We start from the raw sequence: 23,732 nt of genomic DNA on the forward strand, positions 1-23,732 counted from the left end.
CAAGAGCTCAACAAAGAACGGAATGTGGTTGCAAGTAGAATTGTAGTCTAGTCAATTGATCAAGTAGTTAGGCATGTCTCATTAGGGATTAGGGTTTGACAATGAAGAAAGCATCTCCTTAAATAGAAGACACAATATGAAATGGAGGGTTAAGATTGAGAGGTGTAAAAAGAGAGGTCGGCTAGGATTAGAGGGTAGGTATAAGAAATACCAAAATAATGAAAGAGGTAGGTAGTGTAGGAAATAAGAGATGAATGACATGTGTCATGTGTAGAAAAAGATAAATGGATTAATTAAATAAATAAAGATTTATTTAATTAATAGAAGAAGTAGGATAATTAAATAAATAAAATATTTATTTAATTTAAGAAAGGGATAATTTAAATAAATAAATGTATTTATTTAAATGAGAAATAAGGCTAGAAGAGGATAAATGAATTAATTAAATAAATAAGGATTTATTTAATTAATAGAAGAATTAGGCTTAGATAATTAAATAAATAAAATATTTATTTAATTAGATATGACAATTTTGAGTGTCTACACATACCATGCCTAACCTTTATGAGTGTGTAGTTGTAAAACTGACATGAACACATCCAATATTGCTTCTAGTTGGAGAATGTTGGATCCTTTGACACCAAGATTAGGAAGAATGCGTTGGGTAGTAATATGTTTGCTATCAAATCTCTTCAAACAAGAGACATGGAAGACCAAGTGAACATAAGAAGAAGGTAGGACTTTCAACTTGTAGGCTATTGGACTATATCATCAAGAAGAACATTATAAGGGTCATAGAACTTAGGGGCACACTTATGGAAACTTGTTATCTAAAAGAAGGGTTGTTTATAAGGTTACAAAATAAGGGAAAACCATAGTCCCATACCAAAACTCATGCTCATAAAAATGTTGATTAGCTTACTACATGTGGTTTGAATCCATGTGGATATTTTCACGGAGTTGAAGAATATTGTCTCATGTGTTGAGGCTAGTGTCCACCACATGGATTGGATAATTTCTTGAAATATAAGATAAAAGAGATTGGGGTTTCTACCCATAAATTAATTCATATGGGTTCATTTTTGTGGTCATGTGATATATAGTGTTATTGAACACCATTCTACTAGTGGAAACCACTTGAACCAATACCATTGTTACTTAGAGGAAAAACATCAAAGATATGTTTCTAAGAAACTATTGATAATTTTAGTTTGACCAATATCTAGAACCCATCTTTAATGTTGTGTGAAGTTTGTTCGATAATTCTTTCTAGAAAGCATTATGTCATAGTTGAAGACTATAGAAGAGAGAATACCATAGAGAGATAAAATTTGGTTGAGGATAGTTTGGAATATGATGGAAGAGGTATAAGGGTGGACAAATGTATAGTTCAATGGACATAGTTAGAGAGGTAATCCACCATCATTACTCACAAATTTGTGGAGGCATTCAATGAGATATATATATGAAATGGTTTGATCAAATATGATGGTGCCACTATTTTAACCTTTTAGAATTAGAATATATCACATTCAACAATAATCCCATTCCAAAAGAAATTTCTATGGAGAGGAATCCAAGGAGGAAGGAGACATACGCAGAGCAGGGAAATCTGAAAGCATTGAGGCATATCTTCTTGAGAAGAAGAGTAAGATAGATCAAAGAAGAGGAGAGGATCACCTTGGATTTGCATATACCTTAGATCGCATAAATATCTGAGATTGGAGCAGTTTTTGTTGAAGATTTTAAGCTCCTATTTGCATCTGGCGGTTTGTAACGTATCCTATCAGTTGGAAATTGAGGTACTTCTTTCTTATAATAGATTAGACTCAAAAATTTGGTTGTTGGTTATTTTAATTTTTTATTTAAGTGGTACACGACCTCTGTAGGGAGACTTCTGTTACAGAAATATAAATATGTTAGAAATGTATTGTATCAATCTTGGTCATCGAATGTTTTTAGAGTTCATCTTGAAATCATGGTGTTCATAGAAATTATAGATCTGAGCATCTGAATAGGTTGCCCCTATTGCATGCATATTATCCCAAGCCAATACTTCTTTGTCTAAACCAAGTCTTGGCCTTTAGTGGTACAATGGTTCGTTGATTGAAATGGTATGTTCGTTGATTGAAATGGTATGTAGAATCTGAAAAACGCCCCCCTATTTTATTGTAGCTCGATACAAATAATACAGAGTTGTTAAATAGGTTTAGAAGGTTTTATAAGTCAAAGTGTTTGCGATAAAGAAGATAGTAGTAAAAAATAGTGTGGTTGTTCGAGTCAAGTAGTTCATGATTTGAATTTTATCACATTGAATTATCTTGTAGAACAAAGTCACATCTAGTTGTAAAGATTCAGTTTTCAAAACTTCAAGATCACATTGTGAGTCTTAGCATCAAGGGGGAGAATGTTGGTAGGTAATACTGTTGGTATTTTGGTATGGTTTTGTCATTGATGTCAACACCTACTATACTCTTATCAACTCTGGCACTTTGGAGAATCAACAACATTCACCGGCAAGCAAGTGACTCATGCACGGTCACCGGTATCTGGCACACTGGCAAGATATAATGATCACCGGCACTTGGAATGATATGGAAAACACATGGTTATGTCGAAGACATCGTTTGGACATCTTGTGCTGGAGTTTTGTTCATTGGTATATTCATATTTGTATATTTGCTGTTACCGGCAAATAGGTCCAGGGTTACACCGGCAGGCTTATCTTTTCCAAATCAGCATGGCACGCTATGGAGATGATTAATTATTGTTGTAAATGCATTAGGCCGACATGTTCAATCGGTTATTGCATCGGTTATTGTATTGTTTGTAAAATATTTTTATTGTAATATCTTGTAGAGCCGACCTACTAAAATTGGTCTTAGGTTATGGTATAAATGTAAGATCTTATTTGTAAGATCAAATGTGGAATGCGAAAAAGGATTGTGTGAAGGTATATGTGAGAATAAGCAGAGCTATACACACAGACATCATTTGGAGATTGAAGGAGGGTTTTTGTGAAGGCAATCAGAACTACACCGATACTGAATCCAGCATATGAAGATGCTATTTTGTGTAGTACATTCTTATTGGATTTAACCATCCAACTGTAGTCAGTGTGACTCCCATTTTGTGATTGAGCAGTGAGCTCTAGGCGGTTGGCCTTTCTGCATGTGCATACCCCATTTATGTACACTTACTATCTGCAGTAGTATCATCTGATTGTGGGTAAGGTTTCCCACCATGGTTTTTCCCCTTATAGGGTTTCCACGTACAAATATTGGTGTTATGTGTTGTGGATAACTTTGTGTTTATGTTTCATGCACTAATCCTTATCGGTATAACAATTAACTATTAAAACTATCTACCGGCATATTAAGCTAGTTTACCGGTATTAAGCATTAAGTTGGTTAAGTTATTTTTGGTTTGAATTTATTTGACAAATGATTCGGCCCCTCCCTCTCAGTTGTCTCCGGGACCTAACAATTGGTATCAGAGTTTAGACCTCTTTTCAGAAGTTTAATGGCTTGAGGAGATCCAATGTCTACTAACTATTTCAGGAAGGACAGTCCTAAACTTGATGGAACCAACTATGGCATATGGAAGATTGGAATGGAGACACATCTAAATTGCATTGGAAAAGACATCTGGGATGTTATAAAGAATGGTTATACTGTTGTTGTACAAGGTCAGCCTAGTCCAGCTAACTTGACTAAAGATGAGGAAAATGATTGCAAAGCAAGAGAAGCACTTTTGAGCGCATTATCAGATCAACAAATCATGGGACTATCAGATAGGTCTACTGCTAAAGCTATTTGGGATCATTTGGAAACACTGAATGAAGGAGATTCCATAGTCAAAATTGCAAAACTTGAAAGCTTCTGGGTCAGGTATGAAAATCTGAAAATGGAAGAAGATGAAAGGAGTTCTGCTTTTATGGAAAGAGTAAATGAAATTGTTTTGGGTATTAAATGTTGTGGAGGAACCTTGAGTGAGGATGAAATTGTTTCAAAAGTTTTAAAAGGATTGCCACTGGCATATAAAATGAAAGTCACTACTATAATTGAGTTAAGAACAATGTCTAATACATCAGTTACTAGGGATACATTAATTGGGAAACTTTCAGCTTTTGAAATTGAAGAATTTGGTCATGTTGCTACAATAAAGATAGATTTGGCCTTTAAAGCATCAACACCATCTGCTCCATCATTTGACAAATCTAATTGGAAAGCCTTTTATGCAAGAGAACTTGAAGAAAGCAGGAAAGAAAATGAAGAACTTGAAGCACTATTTGCAAGGAAAATGCCTAAAGGTCTAGTTGGAAGTAAGTATGAAGGTAAAACACCCTTTAAATGTTTTAATTGCAATAAGATTGGTCATATGGCTTCCAGATGCCCTGATAGAAATGCTAGACTAAGAGAAGAAGCTAGAAGAATATACAAGCCTAACCCTGAATATCAGAGATACAGATTTAAGAAGAATAAAGACAAATCCTGTTACATTGCTGATGAAGGTGTGACTAATGATTCTGATGAGGATCCAATAGACAATGGATGGGTTTTTGTTGCTATAACAAAAGATCAACCGACACAACCGGTATAATAGGCCTTGGGAGCTAAAGTTGAAGTAAAGGATGAATGGATCATTGATTTAGGATGCTCACATCATATGACAGGAGACAAAGGTAAATTCTTGAATTTTCAAGAATACAATGGAGGTTTAGTGAGATTTGGAGATGACAAAGCTTGTTCAATCAAAGGTAAGGGTACAATATCTCTTGATGGTAAGCATAACACTGACAATGTTTACTATGTTGAAGGATTAAAGGATAATCTTTTAAGTGTTGGTCAATTAGTTGAGAAAGTATTTCAGTTACAATTCAAAAATGGAAAATGCAAAATCATGAATAGAACTGGTTTGGAAATTGCAACCGGTAATCAGACTAGAGGTAATATCTTTCATTTGAATAACAATGAAAAGACATGCTTAATTGCACATATAGATAAAAGTTGGTTATGGCATAAGAGACTCTTTCATGTAAACTTTGATTGCATGGTGAAGATCAGTACTACTAAGGCAGTTAGAGATTTACCTAAAATTGTCAAACCTCAGAATACAGTATGTAAGGAATGTCAATTTGGAAAACAAGTTAGAGCTAGTTTCAAAAGTATTCTAGAAAAATCAAATAATGCTCTTGATTTGATTCACACTGATTTATGTGGTCCAGCTAGAACTAAAAGCTTACAAGGTGATAAATATTTCATGCTAATTATTGATGACTATTCTAGAATGTGCTGGGTTATTTTTCTCAGAGAAAAATTAGAAGCACTTGGAAAGTTCAAACTGTTCAAAGCAATGGTAGAAAATGAAACCGGTAAGAAAATCAAATGTTTAAGATCAGATCAAAAGGTGAATTTAAATCTAAGGAATTTAATACTGTTGGTATAAATAAATATTCATTATAGATATTATTACACTTTACTTAAGTTAACTTAGGATAATGCATCTCTTCGTAGTTTGGATTTGAGACACTTAGGAAAGTGTGCACATAGGGATAGAGCTTGTAAGAGAAATTCCACCTTTTGTGGTCTTATTTTGCTGTTACACTCCACATTCGGTGGGTCATCCACCTCTTGTGGAATATTATATTATTTCTCCTACCTACCCCTAGTATTTCTTACCTACCCTTGTTTCTCATTGAGCCACATGTCATAATTGTGTGCTCGTACATTCATATGGCCTTGCCTATATAAGCAAGCCTATATTCATTGTATTGGTTAATCCAGTTGATCATTTGCATATTGATGAGAATACAGTTTTGTTCTTGTCATTCTATTGTCTCTCTTTTTATGCTTTTCATTGTGACCTTGATCTTGGCAAAATCCTACATGGTATTAGAGCCATTGGGGCTTCATTGATTGGTTTTTGGAGACATCGTGGAAGGCTTCTATTTTCGGATCTGAGGAACTGTTCTTTTTGGACGCATCTTGGAGCATTTTCGACCTCACCATCGCGTCCGGGAGGCCGTTTCCATAAAAATCGAGTATAAATTCGACCATTTGTGGCGAAAATTGATTTTTGGGGGTGGAGGAATCTTTTGCCCAATTTGGGTGGTACAGTATGGAATTTTCGGATCTATAAAAAAAAAAATTTTTTTTTTCTCTGAAAATTTTTTCCAGCTTTTGAAATTTAAAAAAAATTAAAAATTATATTCGAAAAGTCTTTAAAAAAAAAGAAAAGAAAAAAAAAATTTATTTTTTTTGGTTTTGGGGTACCTTTCCTGTAGGCTTGTTAGACCCGCATAGGCTTCAGTGGCCACCGGAAGCCCCAACTCCGGCAGCCCCATGACCACTGGCCATTGGAAGCTCTGACCCCAATAGGCCACCACTCGCCGCCGCTTGCCACTGCGCACAACCAGCTCTCACGCCACCCAGTTGCCGGCCGCCCAGCTCCAGTGCCCGCACCGCCCAACCGCCGACCGCCCAGCTCCCGCGCTGCCCATCTCTGCGGCACCGTCGGATCCTCCCAACCTTGCCGCCGGTGCCACCGCTGGCCCTCCGGCCCTCAGGCAGCCCTTTCGGCCACCGCTTTCTGGTCGCCGCCAAACTTTCTCGGCCGCCACCAAAATTTTCTGGTCGCCGTAAAACTTTTTCGAGAACGGACTGGCAGATTTCTGGCGACCGCCAATAGTCAACGCCACCTATTTCTTTTGCCCAGTCAGTGCCACCTGCCTTTTTTGCACAATCAACGCTCAGTCAGCTTTTTGGAAATTCACAGACCCCTCTCCATTGAGCTGTTTGGTTTTTTGGGCCAACTTTGGAGGCTCATAACTTGCTCAATTTTGCTCCTTTTTGGGTGCAATTTTTTTTGATTTGGGCTAATTTTTCATGCTCTTCGCACTGGTGTGGTTATGTTATAGTTTTAGTGCACAAGTTTTTCATAATTTGTGGATTCTCTCAGCTGTACCTGTCCAATCCCCAATTCTGCAACTTCAAAGGCTTCGTTTGAGCTCATACGACCTCCTTTTCAGGTGCCTTTTTTTTGAAAGTGCATGTTTTTTTGCCTACTTTTATAATCTATGATCATATTTTAGAGATTTTGAGTGGAAGTTGTACTTTTAGATATTGGTCTTATTCGGCCTATTAGGTACTTGTAAAGTTCTTGGATCTTAGTTTAGATCTCTTGCATTATTAGTTTGAGTCTCTTTTGGCCTCATTGAGGCAGTTGTAAAATTGAAATCAGAAGCCCACTTTACCATTTTTTGCAAGTGGCCCATTGTATACGCACTAAGTATAAAGTGCCAAATCATCATTTTTGGGGGGGTTCTTTGATTGAGTGAATTTGGGGGGGTGTCTTGTGTGATTGTGCCTCTCTTTGTGCTCTTTCATCTTTGTTGCAATGAGTCCTCATAAATTTCCACCTTTAACTCCACATAATTATGCATCATGGAAAATTAAAGTATGGAGCAAATTAATGGAAAAGGGTCTCACACATTACATAGATGGAACAATAGCAACACCACCTAATCCTAAGGCTGATCCTAATGATCAGGTAGAATGGCTCACAAAGAATTGCATAGCTCTTAGAACTTTGTGCAAGTATGTATCAGATGGCCTCATTTTTCACATTGAGAAGTGTACAACAATTAAAGAGGCTTGGGATATGTTTCAGAAATTGTATGGTCAAGTTGATGAAATTAGAGGTTACAAAATTGACAATGAGCTCACCAACTTGGATCCCAAGAGTTTTGATACAATCCAAGATTATGTCACCAAAGCAAATGAGCTAAAAGCAAAGCTTAAGGATTGTGGAATTGACAAAAAGGATGCTCAGTTGATATTCAACTTGTTCGACAAGCTTGCACTAGAATATGTAGCATTTGTGTCTAGCTTCCAAACTCATCATTTGATAGTGGGGAGCTCCTATGTTATGCCTTCATTTGATGCTTTTACATAAATGTTGATATTGGAACAATCTAAGTTGTTGAACATGGGACTTCTCAAGTCTTCAAAGTCCAAGGCTTTGGTGGCTAATCAAGGGAATCAAGGAAGTCAAGGCAAAGATTCCAACAAAAAGAAGAAGCACTCTAAGTCTAAGCCACAACAGGAAAAAGGACAATCATCCTCTCCATCACAAGGCGATTTTTCATCCTCTTCCAAGAAGGGGACACCACCTAAGAAGGATAAACCAACTTGTGCATATTGCAAGAAGTATGGTCATGATGAGCATCGATGCCACACAAAGCAAGTTGATTAGTTAACTAATCTTCTTAAGAAAAACAACATCAACTTGCCATCTGCCTACACAAAGAAGGATTCATCTCCTTCCTCTTCCTCACATTCTAAGGGAAAAGGGCAAGCATTTGTGGCTAAAATAGGTTCTTCACAGCAATGGATACTTGACTTAGGTGCCTCATATCACATGGGTTCTACAAAGGAGTAGTTTTCTTCATTGGAGCCATCTAAGGTACCTCACATTTACGTAGGTGATGATACACAAGTAGAGATTGAAGGGAAAGGTTCAATTGACATGGATGATGGAACATTTGAGAATGTTCTCTATGTTCCTAACTTGTCTACCAACCTTCTCTCTATCTACCAAATCACTCACTATGGGAATGGGAAAAAGGTTGAGTTTACACCAGATTTAGTTGTGGCAAAGGAACTTGATGATGATACCTTGGTAGTAGTGGGACAAGTCAATGACAACTCAAGGCTTTATTCATTCTCCCATTTTGTGCCAAGTTCACCTTCTAGGGCCTTGCTTACTCATTCAAATTTCGAAAGTAAGCTATGGCATGAGCGGTTTGGTCACCTCAACTACCACTATCTTCAGCAGCTAAGCACTAAAGACATAGTCACAGGTCTACCTCGAATCAGCTTTTCAGAGGGTGTATGTTCAGGTTGTTCTATGGGCAAGCATCCCAAAGAGAAGTTTGATAAAGGGAAAGCTTGGAGAGCTTTGGAAGTTCTTCAACTTGTTCACAACGATGTAGCAGGTCCATTTCCAGCACCTTCATTTAGCAAGGCCCGCTATGTCTTCACCTTCATTGATGACTACTCCCGCTTCACTTGGGTCTACTTTCTCATTCATAAGAGTGAAGTATTTGACAGATTTTAGGACTTCAAGACTCGTGTGGAGAAGCAATCTGGGAAAGTGGTCAAGATTCTTCGCACAGATAATGGAAGGGAATATGTGAACAAAAGACTTGAGGATTTTTGTACATTTGAGGGGATTGATCTTCAGCATTCTATAGCATATACTCCACAACAGAACAGAGTTGCAGAATGCAAGAATAGAACTCTCAAAGAAATGGCTAGCTATATGATTCATGCATGTTCTCTTGATCTCGCCTTTTGGGCAGAGGCTATCAGTTGTGCCACACACATCCAGAATCAGGTTCCTCACAAAGCTTTGCAAGGTATTACTCCTTTTGAAGCTTGGGCTGGTAGGAAACCAATTGTGAGACATTTCTGAGTCTTTGGGTGTCCAGCATGGGCTCGCATACCTCCACATAAACGCAAGGCATTGGAACCGCAGAGTCGGCCTTGCATATTTGTTGGATATCCTGAGGGTGTTAAGGCATATAGAGTGATGGATCCTGAGACACATGAGGTGTTCATTGAGAGGAGTGTTCACTTTGAGGAAAGATCTCCTAGCTTAGCCTCTCTACCTCCTCCACCTTCCTCCATTGTGGATAGTGATGCTAGTGATTCAGATGATGAGACTCCTTCAACTCCGACTCGCAGGGTTACACCTCCGCAGGGTCCACTTGTAGTTGAGGAGCCTCATTCTCCACCTCCACCTAGACCTCGTTGGGCTCGACAAACCCTTGAGTTAGCAGGTTCTCTTGTTGGGGATCCTTCAGATACATGAAGAACTTGATCACAACATCAGGATCTTCCGCACGCATTCATTGCTACTGCTTCCGATCCACAGACATTTCAGGAAGCATCAAGGGTTCCTGAGTGGGACCAAGCTATGTAGGAAGAGTATAGTTTCTTGATGAGGAACAACACATGGGATTTAGTCCATCTCCCTAAGGGGAGAAAGATGGTTCGATGTAAGTGGATCTATCGGACCAAGTTTGCAATGGATGGAAGTGTGGATAAGTATAAGGCTCGGCTTGTTGTGAAAGGTTTCTCTCAAGTTGCTGGTGTTGACTATACTGAGACCTTTGCGCTCGTAGCCAAGATGAACTCCATTCGCTTGACACTTGCTATTGCTGCAGCTCATGGTTGGGCTGTACATCAGATGGATGTGAAGAGTACTTTTCTTCATGGTGATCTTGATGAGGAGATTTATATGGAGCAGCCACAAGGTTTCATCCAGGATACTTCCTTGGTTTGCAGATTAAGGAAATCTCTCTATGGCCTTAAGCAGGCCCCCAGGGCTTGGTACGCCAAGATGGATTGCTTTCTTATCTTAGCAGGGTTCACCAGGTGTCATTCTGATCTGAATGTCTACATTTTGTGACAAGATGACTCTCACTTGATACTTGTGCTCTATGTTGATGATTTGATCATTACAAGGAGTACCACATCCATCATTAGTAGGGTCAAATCTGCTTTGCATGACAGATTTGCTATGACTGACTTGGGTCTTTTGCACTACTTTCTTGGGATAGAGATTTCACAGTCACCTTCCTAGATTACACTATCGCAGCCCAAGTATGCTCTTGATCTACTTGCACGCTTTCATATGGCTGATTGTAAGCCTGCCCTGACTCCCTTTCTTTCAGGAGTCAAGCTTGAGGCTCGGTGTTCTTCTCCACCAGTTGATGCCACTTTGTATCATCAGCTTGTGGGTAGTCTCATCTACTTGACCCATACATGCCTTGATATTTCATTTGCAGTTGGCATGGTTTCCCGCTTCATGCAGGAACCACATGAGCTTCATTGGAAATCTGCCAAACACATCCTTCATTACATCCAGGGTACACATCACTATGGGATTCACTATGCAACAAACATAGGACTTTGCTTAGTTGGTTACACAGACTCTGATTGGGCTGGCGATCTTGATGATCGTAAGTCTACTTTCAGTTGCAGTTTTCACCTTGGTTCAGGCCCCATTTGTTGGCAGAGCAAGAAGCAACATGCTATTGCTCTCTCTTCGACTGAGGCTAAGTATTGAGGTGTTGTTAACGCAGCGACTGAGACCATTTGGCTCGAGCAGATTCTCATAGAGTTTGGATTCACCACTCCACGGCCGACAGTTCTACATTGCGACAATCAGAGTGCTATTGCAATCTCAAAGAACCCAGTCTAGCACTAGTGGACCAAACACATCCAGATTCATATGCACTATATCCGAGAGTTGATTCAGGAGCAGGTCATTGATTTGCAATATTATCCTACAACAGAGCAAGTTGCTGACATATTCACCAAACCTTTCACCGAGAGTAAGTTCCAGCAGTTACGAGCTCCCTTGGGGGTGCGGGATGTCTCATTAGGGGGGGTCAGCTGACTTCTCCTTCCTCTCTTATGGGGGGGACTTTTTCCTCTTTGAGGTTTTGTCCTTCTTCTTGGAGAGTCTTTTGTACTTTCATCTCTCTTTTGGGGGGGAGTTTTTTCCCATTGGGTTTTCTCCTTTTCTCCATTTGTGAGAGATTGCATTGCATGGTTTTGCTTGCATTTGCATATTGTACATGGGTACCTATCATGGTCTAGTAGCCGGGACCCATCTTGCATTGTTGACTTGAGTCTTCATTCCCCTAAGTTGCACTTAAGGGGGGGTGTTGGTGTAAATAAATATTCATTATGGATATTATTACACTTTACTTAAGTTAACTTAGGATAATGCATCTCTTCATAGTTTGGATTTGAGACACTTAGGGAAGTGTGCACATAGGGATAGAGCTTGTAGGAGAAATTCCACTTTTTGTGGTCTTATTTTGCTGTTACACTCCACATTTGGTGGGTCATCCACCTCTTGTGGAATATTATATTATTTCTCCTACCTACCCCTAGTATTTCTTATCTACCCTTGTTTCTCATTGAGCCACATGTCATAATTGTGTGCTCGTACATCCATATGGCCTTGCCTATATAAGCAAGCCTATATTCATTGTATTGGTTAATCTAGTTGATCATTTGCATATTGATGAGAATACAGTTTTGTTCTTGTCATTCTATTGTCTCTTTTTTTATGCTTTTCATTATGCCCTTGATCTTGGTAAAATCCTACAAATACATTCTATGAAGTGAATGGAATCAGAAGACAGCTATCAGCACCTTGGACACCACAGCAAAATGGAGTTATTGAAAGGAAAAACATAACTATCTTGGATGCAGCAAGAAGTATGTTATCAGAAGCAAACCTACCACATGTATATTGGAGAGAGGCAGTCAGTACAGTGGTCTATACATTCAACAAAGTTCACATCAAAGGTGAAACCGGTAAGACCCCTCATGAACTATGGTTTGGTAATACTCCCACTCTTAAGTATTTCAGAATTTTTGGAAGTAAATGTTATATCAAAAGAGATAAGTACATTGGAAAATTTGATCCTAGAAGTGATGGAGGAATATTTATTGGTTATTCATCTAAGAGCAAGGCATATAGATGTTTTAACAAAAGATTGCAGAAAATTGTTGAAAGTATAAATGTAAAGATTGATGAACAATTCAGAAGAACTTCTGTGAGGAAGCAAAGGTGTACGGAAACACTTCCTACGCTAATCTTGAGAGGACGATTTTGCAAATTTCAACATAACTATCACATAGATCACAAGAAGCAAATGGAGTAGAAATAAAACAAGAAACACATAACACAATGATTATCGTGGGGAAAACTCATACGAGTGAAAAACCCCACACTCTAAAACCTGCATAGTATATTAACAAATCAACAAGAGATTACAATACACTTGCAATGCAAGTTCTTACAAGAGCATCACCTCAACTCAAGCTCAGAGAGACTTCACTAGCATCCTTCTAGCACCCAACCTTGCGAACCAAAACTCCATGATACAAACTCCTCTCCAAGCCCTCATTATATAAGAATTTTACAACCTGGAAACCATTTGTGGTTTTACAATACCATGGGCAAAACCTCCATGACATGTGTTGCCCACCCTTGACATTTGTTTTTTTCAAGATAAGAAAGCCAGGTTAAAAGTAGTTACTCACGTCCAAACTCTTAGCCCCTATTTTTGACCCTCATAACCAACATGAAATGTGTCATATAATCTCTAAAAATGGCCCTCCTATATTATACTATGGACAGGGCATCTTTTAACAACTCTTATACCTTTTTCCAAGGCACCGACACATGGGAAACCTCCCAACTACATTTGGAACAATTTACCAAAAATTGCAAGGTTGAGACACATGTATCTCAACATTCTCCCACTTGTCGAATACCTTGCAAGAGTTAGGGGATCCATATTACCATGGACTCAACAGTTAGGGGCCAAGAGGCCCATAGACTCCGAACACCATCTAAACTTCTTTGTGCTCATGGGCTTAGTTAATGAATCAACAACATTCACCAAAGTTTCTACCTTCTCCAGCTTCACCTTGCCATCCTCAACCATATCTCTCACAAAATGATATTGTACATCAATGTGTTTGGTCCTGGCATGAAAAGTCAGGTTCTTCGCTAGGCAAATTGCACTTTGACTGTCACTATAAATTGTCACTGCACCCTATTTAAACTCTATATCTGAACATAATCTCTTAAGCCAAATGGCTTCTTTGCAGGCATGAGTAGCTACCATATACTCTGCCTCTATAGTGGACAAAGCGACCACAGCTTGTCGCTTGCTCATCTAGCTAATTGCACCACCAAATAATGTAAACACATATGCACTAGTGGATCTTCTTCTATCAACATCACCAGCCCAGTCTGAATCCACAAAGCCTTTAATATCCAAGGAATGTTCATTTCCTATTCCATGAAAACATATAGAGTACTCCGTGGTACCCCGCAAGTATCTAAAAACTCTTTTTACTGCATCCCAATGTGCTCTTCCTAGATTAGACATGTAACGGGAAAGAACTCCCACTGCTTGGGCAATATCTGGTCTTGTACAAACCATAGCATACATCAAACTTCCAACAACACTTTGGTATGGTACTCGACTCATCTCTTCCATCTCCAATGGGGATGTAGGACACTGTGAACTAGAAAGCTTTGTTCCCATTGTAACAGGAACACTCAATGGTCTAGAATCTTGCAGATTAAATCTTCTCAGAATAGTACCAACATACTTACTCTGGCTTAGCCAAAGCTTTTTGTTTTGTCTATCTCTTACAATCTCCATTCTCAGAATGTGTCTTGTTGCACCAAGATCTTTCATATCAAATTTTGTCGAGAGTTGAGATTTTAATTCTACAATCAAACCTTTTCCTTTCCCAATAAACAACATGTCATCAACATACAAGGCAATAACCAGGAAACAATCACCATCAAATTTGAAATATATACAGTGATCAGATTTAGACCGCACAAACCCCAAACTCAATACATATGTATCAGACTTCTTGTACCACATCCCAGGACTTTGTTTTAAACCATACAAGGATTTCTTCAACTTACAGACCAAATTACTTTTACCTTTTACCACATAGTGCTCTGGCTGTGTCATATAAATTTCTTCCTCCAAATCTCCATGAAGGAAAGCAATTTTTACGTCCATTTGTTCGACCTCTAGATCATAAGCTGCTGCAATAGAAAGCAAGAAACGAATGGATGTCATTTTGGCTACAGGAGAAAAAATCTCACCATAATCTACTCCCGGGAGTAACCTTTTGCAACCAAACATGCTTTGTACTTCTCAATTCTTCCATCTGAACCTATCTTCTTTTTGAACACCCATTTGCAACCAACATACTTTCGTCCTTCAGGCAATGGTACAAGGTCCCATGTGTCATTCTTCATAAGGGCTGCCATCTCTTCATCCATGGCAATTTTTCAGGACTCTGAATCATTCATACCAAGAGCCTCTTCTATAGATTTCGGTTCATCAATATTAGCATTCAAAGCAAATATGCATCTCCAATCATCAGGAGAATATCCATACCTTTCAGGTGGTTTTCTTTGTCTAGTAGACCTTCAAACAAGTTTAGGTTCAGGTTCTTCTTCTTCCTCTGATGATTCAGAACTCGTAGAGCTTTCATCAACTTCTTGTCTTTCTAAGGGCCTTGATTCAACTTTTTCAGGTGTAGCAGGCAGTTGAATCACATCTTTCTTTTCTTCCTTTTGTTCTAGCTGCACTGTAACAGAAGAAGACTTAGTTTCTCTAAAAATAACACTTCTGGAATAAAATACCTTTTGTGCAACAGGATCCCAAAGGTTGTATCCTTTCACACTATAATTGTATCCAATGAATATACATTTAATAGCTTTGTTATCCAATTTTGTCCGCTTCTCCTTTGGCACATGAGCATATGCCTCACAACCAAAAACTCTCAGATAACTAAGTGAAGGCTTATGGCCCGACCACGCTTCCATTGGCGTTTTATCAACAAGAGCTAATGTAGGAGACCTGCTTATCAGGTAGCAGGCAGTGGCTATAGCTTCAGCCCAGAACTTTTGTTTTAGACCAGCACCACTTAGCATACTCCTAGCCTTCTCCATCAAGGTCCTGTTCATTCTTTCTACAACTCCATTCTGTTGTGGAGAATACGGAGTTGTCCTCTGTCTCTTAATACCATAATTTTTACAAAATGTATCAAAATCATTGGAGCAATATTCACCGCCATTATCTGTCCTTAAACATTTTATTTTCTTTCCAATCTGCAACTCAACCATTGCTTTAAATTCTTTGAAACGACTAAAAACTTCAGCTTTACTCTTAAGAAAATAAACCCATGTTCTTCTACTAAAATCATCAATGAAAGAAACATAATAAACTGATTTACCAATAGAAGAAACATCAACTAGACCAAATACATCCGAATGAATTAGATCCAAAACACTTGAAGACTTATAAGAACTAGAGTAAAATTGAATACGGTTTTGTTTTCCATAAATACAATGCTCACAAAAATCAAATTCAAGATTGCAATCATTCAACCCATTAACAAGGTTCTTATTTTTCAAAGTTCGTAGACCCTTCTCACCTATGTGGCTAAGTCTCAGGTGCCACAACATTGTTTTCTCTGTAGGCAACTTTGATTCGGTAGACAGAGCACCCTTGGGTACCCAAAAACCATGACCATCTGCTGAAAGAGACACCCTCTCCTTTTCCAACATAGTCTTTATCATAGTCTTATCAGAAGTGCTATTGCACTCAACTGTGCATGCATCAAGCTGGTACAATGTACCCATTCTGCTTCCTCTTGCTATTACCATAGCACCTCTCACCATTTTCACACCTGCTTCAGAAAACTATACATGCACACCCGCATCTATTAGTTTGCTAACAGATAACAAATTTCTCGCTAGTCTCGGGATATGCAAGACACCATCAAATCTTCTAGTTCTACCATCAGAAAATTTAACATGAACACTTCCACGACCAACAATATCAAGAAAGGAGTTATCACCCAAATACACCTTACCACCATCAAACTTTTCATACTTACTAAACTAGTTTCTAATAGGAGTCATGTGGAAAGATGCACCTGAGTCTATCAACCATGCATTGTCACCTGCACGAGTGGCCAAGGCTACAATAAAAGCATCTCCATCTTCCTTCTCAGACTTAGAATTAGAATCTTGCTTCTTCTTCTTTTTCTTCTTTTCTTTTTTACAGTCCTTTTGGAAATGTCCGGGCTTTCCACAATTCCAGCAAATTACCTTGGACTTACCAGGAGATTTTGATCTCCCCTTATTCTTGGACTTAGAATGACCATTCTGCTTTTCATTCTTGCCTCTTTCTTTTGGTCTTCCTTGAACACTCAGAGCCTCTTTGGCATTTAGAGAAACCTTCCTTCTCATCTCCTCAGAAAGTAGAGAACCAACAACATCCTCCATCTTCAAGACAGCTGCAGTGCTCCATATGGCCATCACAAGGTTGTCCCATGAGTCTGACAATGAACATAGCAGGATTTGGCACCTTTCTTCTTCATCCATTGGTACCCCAACTGAGGTCAACTGAGTCACCAACATATTAAAACTTTCCAGATACTCAGAAATTCGTCCACCTTCTTCCATTCTCAAGGAATGCAACTTCTTCCTCAAGAAAATTTTATTCACAAGTGATTTTGCTTGGTAGATGTCACTTAGATTCTTCCAAAGCTTCTTCGTAGTAGATTCTTCGTGGACATTAATTAGAATTGAGTCTACAAGGCACAATCTTATGAGACCTTTAGCTTTTCTATCCATTACATCATATTGTGCAGCTAAAGTTGGATCTGTGGGCCTCGACTTATTCTCATCGACTGCATCCCATAGATCTCGATCAATCAACAGATCTTCCATCTTCAGCTTCCACATTTCAAAGTTTGTGCCAGAAAACTTCTCTACATCAATCGTCCCTGATATACTTGCCATCTTTACGATCCTGCAATACAAAAATGAAATACTCTGCATAAGCTCCCACTCAAACCTTGATTAGCTCAAAAAACCCTGTACCCAACAAATAGAACCAAAACTGGCCAGGCTCTGATACCACTTGTAAGGAAGCAAAGGTGTGTGAAAACGCTTCCTACGCTAATCTTGAGAGGACGATTTTGCAAATTTCAACATAACTATCATAGAGATCACAAGAAGCAAATAGAGTAGAAATAAAACAAGAAACACATAACACAGTGATTATCGTGGGGAAAACTCATACGGGTGAAAAACCCCACACTCTAAAACCTGCATAGTATATTAAAAAATCAACAAGAGATTACAATACACTTGCAATGCAAGTTCTTACAAGTGTATCACCTCAACTCAAGCTCAGAGAGAATTCACTAGCATCCTTCTAGCACCCAGCCTTGCAAACCAAAACTCCATGATACAAACTCCTCTCCAAGCCCTCATTATATAAGAATTTTACAACCTGAAAACCATTTGTGGTTTTACAATACCATGGGCAAAACCTCCATGACATGTGTTGCCCACCCTTGACATTTATTTTTTCCAAGATAAGAAAATCAGGTTAAAAGTAGTTACTCACGTCCAAACTCTTATCCCCTATTTTTGACCCTCATAACCAACATGAAATGTGTCATATAATCTCTAAAAATGGCCCTCCTATATTATACTATGGACAAGGCATCTTTTAACAACTCTTATACCTTTTTCCAAGGCACCGACACATGGAAAACCTCCCAACTACATTTGGAACAATTTACCAAAAATTGTAAGGTTGAGACACATGTATCTCAACAACTTCAAGGTATATAGACTCTGAACCGACAATAAAAATTTTGACAAATGAACCTACACTAAATCCACCTGTACAGAATGGAGATCTAGTTACCCTGGTATCATCTGAGGATTCCATAGTAATTGAGGAACAACAACAAACAAAGACACCCCGGTATGTAAGACTGAATCATTCTGAAGATCAGATTATTGGAAATAAGTTTAAAGGAGTTATGACAAGAGGAAGATTGGCAAATGAAGAGGTATGTCTTATTTCTCAAATTGAACCATCATCTATTAATGAGGCATGTGAAGATAAATTTTGGATTAAATCTATGGAAGAATAATTAGAAAAAATTGAGAAAAACAACACTTGGACATTAGTTCCCCAGCTTAAAGATAAAAATGTAATTGGAACCAAATGGGTATTTAGAAACAAACTTAATGAAGATGGTAAGGTTGTCAGAAATAAAGCAAGACTAGTGTGTAAGGGATATTCTCAGAAGGAAGGAGTTGATTAAAATGAAACCTTTACATTGGTAGCTAGAATTGAGGTAGTCAGATTATTTTTGGCTTTTGCAGCACACAAGAACTACAAAGTTTATCAAATGGATATTAAATATGCATTTTTGAATGGAGATCTTGAAGAGGAAGTATACATTGAACAACCTAATGGATTTTCTTTGACAGATGACAATGATATGGTTTGAAGGTTAAGAAAAGCTTTGTATGGATTGAAACAAGCTCCAAGAGCTTGGTATGCAAGATTGGATAAGTATCTTTTAAAGATTGGTTTTACTAAAGGAAATGTAGACATAAATTTATATTATAAAGTAACTAATGATGACATCTTGATTATAGAAGTATTTGTTGATGATATAATCTTTGGAGGAGAAGATGAATTATGTAAAGAATTTTCTATTAAAATGCAACAAGAATTTGAAATGTCTATGATTGGAGAAATAAAATTCTTTTTAGGATTACATATTTCACAGACTGATAAAGGTATATTCTTGAGTCAATCCAAATACTTAAAAGAGTTACTAAAGAAATTTGGGATGGAGAACTCTAAACCGATAAGCACACCTATGACAACAAATGACAAATTATCACAAAGGGATGAATCTACACCTGTTAATCCGACTAGATACAAATCTATGATAGGAGGTTTATTGCATTTGACACAAACCAGACTTGATATTATGAATGCAATATGTATTGTTTCAAGATTTCAAAGTAATCCTAGAGAAAATCATGAATTAGCAGTAAAAAGAATTTTCTGGTACTTACAAGGCACTATAAATCTTGGATTATGGTACCCAGAGATGAAAATTTTGAATTATGTGCATACACAGATGCAAACTGGGTAGGAGATGTGGATGATAGAAAAAGCACCACCGGCAGAGCATTCTTTCTTGGAAATAGATTAGTCTCTTGGTTGAGTAAGAAACAAAGTTGTACATCTTTATCAACAGCAGAATCAAAATATGTTGTAGCAACAACTAACTGTACACAGGTACTATGGCTTAAGCAAATGTTGAAAGACATAAAGGTAAAATGCAAGGAACCTATTACTATCTATTGTGATAACACTGCAGCAATTGATATATCTAAGAATCCGGTATTACATTCTAAAACCAAACATGTTTCTATCAAACTAAATTTTCTAAGGGAAAATGTTGAAGCAAAGGAGATAAAACTGGTTTATGTGAGTACTAAAGAGCAGATTGCAGCTATTTTCACTAAACCTTTGCCTAAGGAGACTTTTGAATATCTCAGAGATAAGCTTGGAGTCATACCACTACCGGTAGAGATTTAGACAATTGATGATTGTCATCAACCGATAGATTTAATAGAGAAATCTTTTATTCCGGTCTTTGATGGGAAGCTACTTCTCAGGGGGAGTAGTTGGTATATTGAATTGATTGGTATTTTGTATATGAACTTGGTTTTTATTGTAACTTTGGCATTTGATGTCAAAGGGGGAGAGATTGGTATGGAAAAACTTTGAAAAACACAAGGAAAACACATTTTGCTCCCAGGGGGAGAAATTGTTGTTTAGGAGAGATTATTACTCTTTGTATCTATATTTTGATTTTTGGTTATGATCTTTTTTGGAGATTGTTGGTTTTTGTTATTTGGCACTTTGATGTTTTTTCCATCTTGTGTTGCCATCAATGCCAAAGGGGGAGATTGTTGGTATTTTGGTATGGTTTTGTCATTGATGTCAACACCTACTAAACTCTTATCAACTCTGGCACTTTGGAGAATCAACAACATTCACTAGCAAGCAAGTGACTCATGCACAGTCACTGATATCTGGCACACCGACAAGATATAATGATCACCGACACTTGGAATGATATGGAAAACACATGGTTATGTCAAAGACATCGTTTGGACATCTTGTCTTGGAGTTTTGTTCATTGGTATATTCATATTTGCATATTATCTGTTACCGACAAATAGGTCCAGGGTTACACCGGCAGGCTTATCTTTACCAGATCAGCATGGCATGCTATGGAATTGATTAATTATTGTTGTAAATGCATTAAGCCGACATGTTCAATCGGTTATTGCATTGGTTATTGTATTATTTGTAAAATGTTTTTATTGTAATATCTTGTAGAGACGACCTACTAAAATTGGTCTTAGGTTATGGTATAAATGTAAGATCTTATTTGTAAGATCAAATGTGGAATACAAAAAAGGATTGTGTGAAGGTATATGCGAGAATAAGCAGAGCTATACACGCAGACATCATTTGAAGATTGAAGGAGGGTTTTTGTGAAGGCAATAAGAACTACATCGGTACTGAATCCAGCATATGAAGATGCTATTTTGTGTAGTACATTCTTATTGGATTTAACTATCCAACTGTAGTCAGTGTGACTCCCATTTTGTGATTGAGCAGTGAGCTCTAGGCAGTTGGCCTTTCTGCATGTACAGACCCCATTTATGTACACTTACTATCTGCAGTAGTATCATCTGATTGTGGGTAAGGTTTCTCACCATGGTTTTTCCCCTTACAGGGTTTCCATGTACAAATATTGGTGTTATGTGTTGTGGATAACTTTGTGTTTATGTTTCATGCACTAATCCTTACTGGTATAGCAATTAACTATTAAAACTGTCTATCGGCATATTGAACTGGTTTACCGGTATTAAGCATTAAGTTGGTTAAGTTGTTTTTGGTTTGAATTTATTTGACAATTGATTCACCCCCCCCTCTTAGTTGTCTCTGGGACCTAACAAATACTTAAGTATCACTGTCATTAACTCAATGTTATCACCTTGCTAAAATTAACTAACTACCATGTGCAAGACCATTTTCATGTTCATTGCCATATAGTAGTTAAGATTTAGTTTACAATAGCTTATTTTTAGATATGTTTTTTATAAAGGAAAAACATGTTTTACAGGGACCCGAAACCACAAAGTTACATGCTACATGAAAATAAACATCTGAAGTCCACTAAAATAGAGAGGCTACCAAACAAACAAAAAATACAACAATCTAAACCAAAAGATAACAAAAAGCTAAAACAAGATAGACACTAACCTAAGGACTTTAAAGTCTCTGCAATCTCAGCTTCTAGGATATTCATCTCTTGAGCCACCTTCTTTAGGTCCTAGATCTCCTCAATGGAACACTCCACCTTTCTCTTAAGGTTGGCTCTAGTTCTCTTCGAGGGACATGAATCCTTTTTCTGGCTTTTATCTTTGTCACCATCCAGGTCCACGAATAGGGTACCCTGCTGGGTTTTATCCAACTTCTCCACCAATGTGCTCATAGAGGCAACAAAATTCTTCACAATTTTGTGGCTTTTCTTCATAATGGTGTTCATGGTTTCCCTAATTTTACCAATTTCCCCTTCAAGTTGCATGGTCTTTTTCTCATTTTCCTTTTTCATTTTATCCATTAGTTCCACGGTTCTTTGGAGGGATTCTACCATCGACAACTTCTCTTCTTTAGTCCACACTATCCATGCAGTATTCTGAGGCTGCCCTTTTTGTATCATTTCATCTAGTTTGCAAGACACTGCCCTATTCTTTATGTTAATGCCTTCTAGTTCACGAAAAACCCATTAAAAAACCCTAAAGAAATCCACACCACCATTTCTAGCAATTGCTAGAATATCATCTAGAAATTCTTAGTCTGGTTTAAAGTAATGGTCTTCAGGTTTGAGGTCTTTAGGGAATATGGGCCTATTCTCTCTATCTATGGCAAGGTAAGAAGAGTAGGATCCATCAGAGGGATTATTGGCAGCAAAGGAATCTTTTGGTGTGTCCTCAGAGTAAGAAACTAACTTCTTCTTAGGAGGGGCCTTCACCTTGTTTTTAGCTTTTGAAAGGATTTTCACAAAGATCTTTTTTACCCGAAGGCTTACTCAAAGGGGTTTTCTTAGGCACCTTCTTAGAGGGGGAGGGGAATCTTCCTCTTCTCATTCAGTATCCCATTCATCATTGCCCTCAGACAAACTAGTATCAGTATCATACCCTTCTGAGGTCAGAGCCAAAATGGAATTAGACGGAGCCAACATATTTACAAAGTGATCATGAATTAGCTAAATGAGACCAGCATGCAAGACAAGGTAATTCTTAGGGCTATTTATGGTGTTCTTGAAGACAATGTTTCAGAGAGCACAACAAGTAGTAGGGAAAATAAATCCTAACCTTGTGCCAGAAGTGATTGAGGATGAAATGGTAGCCATAGACTCTAGTAAATCTATCGTCCACCATGATGTATGCCATAATCACCCTAAGCACCTCTCTCCAAATCTTCTTAATGCTACCAGCATCAAAATAGTTGTTCAAAATTTTTACACTTTCCTCATTGGTTTTCATAAATTTGATAACCGCTTCATCCAAAAACTTTATGTCACAAAAGAACTTCACCCCCTCTGTACAAAGTGCAGTAACTTCCCCAATAAGATTCCCATCTATCTTCACATTTCTCCCAAAAAGAACATTGATAACTCAATGATGAATGGATAGTACTAACCCGGTACTAAGAGGGGGGGGGTGAATCAATACAGATAAAAATACAGTCCTAAACCAGTTTGACAACAAACACTTCAAATGACTGGCAAGTAGTGACACCGGTTTGAAACAAAGTGCAATCGGTATCACTAAGAATGACTGAGACAAGCATTAACTGGTTACTCACTTAGCTTTTCACTCAACTCAAGACTACACTACCATTTCACCCTTATGCATAAATAGGTAATCTATCATCAGATCATAATAACAGCTAGTTCAACATGTTTTATTGACAGGCATAAAACACAAAACCATCATATGCTTGATAGACAATAGGAAAGCACCACACGATAAAAGCATCACACATGACACACATATTTTTCACGTGGAAACCCAACTCAAAAAAACCACGATGGGGATGAATACCTACAAGCTATTTTTTGAACTCTTTAGAAGTCCACTCTGTTAGGAGTCTTGTCCGGTTAAAGACATTACAATAG

This window comes from Cryptomeria japonica, chromosome 11 (genome assembly GCF_030272615.1).
Source record: "Cryptomeria japonica chromosome 11, Sugi_1.0, whole genome shotgun sequence".
Taxonomy (NCBI): Eukaryota; Viridiplantae; Streptophyta; class Pinopsida; order Cupressales; family Cupressaceae; genus Cryptomeria; species Cryptomeria japonica.